Consider the following 895-nt stretch of genomic DNA (forward strand, 5'->3'; position numbering starts at 1 on the left):
TAAGTGAGTTAAAGTCTCTGTAGTAGGCCAATGAGAGGGCCAATCTTTTTGTTTAATGATAGTTACATCAGCCCCTGTGTCTATTAGTCCAGTGAATGCCTTCCCGTCTAACCATAAGGTTAGAGAGGGTTTTTGATTTGTAATTGGTTGCACCCAATATATATCTGATGATCCGAAACCTTTTATATTTTTATTAGAGTGTTGGATATTATTATTTGTTTTAACCAAAGGCAGCAGGATTAACTGAGCTATTTTAACTCCTTGAGGGACAGTAATAATACTATCAATAGCTCTGGCCATAATTTTAATTTTTCCTTCATAATCATTATCGATAACTCTAGGGAGGACTTGTAAGCCCCTCATGGTGACACTACTTCTTCCCAAAAGTAGCCCAAAAGTGTTAGGTGGTAAAGGTCCATATATACCGGTATTTAAGGTTTGTGGTCCCATTTCAGGTGTTAGTACTGTGTGGGAGGTGGAACTGAGGTCCAGTCCTGCACTTCCTGGGGTTGCTCTACTAAGCTTTGAAATGGATTGCTGTTGCTGGCTGGAACAAAGCTGACTGCCCCATATGCTTGTTTCGGGGCCTGGGGCTGGCCCCTCATCCCGTTTCCCTGCCTGGGGGATAAAGGATTTTCTTGACTGTCAGTTTTAGATTTACATTCGTTTGCCCAGTGCCTTCCTCTTTTACACCTTGGGCAAAGGCCTGGGATTTTTGCTTCTGGATTTTTATTTTGGTTTTCATGGCAATCTTTTGCAAAGTGTCCCCTTTTACCGCACCTAAAACATCCCCTTTTATTTCTACCTTTGTTAATGAGGAAGTCTCTTACTGTTTGGCCGCTAAAAGCGGCGGCCATTGCTAGGCCTTGTTGATATGAGGGCCCAATATCTGAAC

Source organism: Mandrillus leucophaeus, unplaced genomic scaffold, assembly GCF_000951045.1.
Source record: "Mandrillus leucophaeus isolate KB7577 unplaced genomic scaffold, Mleu.le_1.0 Scaffold54, whole genome shotgun sequence".
Lineage (NCBI taxonomy): Eukaryota > Metazoa > Chordata > Mammalia > Primates > Cercopithecidae > Mandrillus > Mandrillus leucophaeus.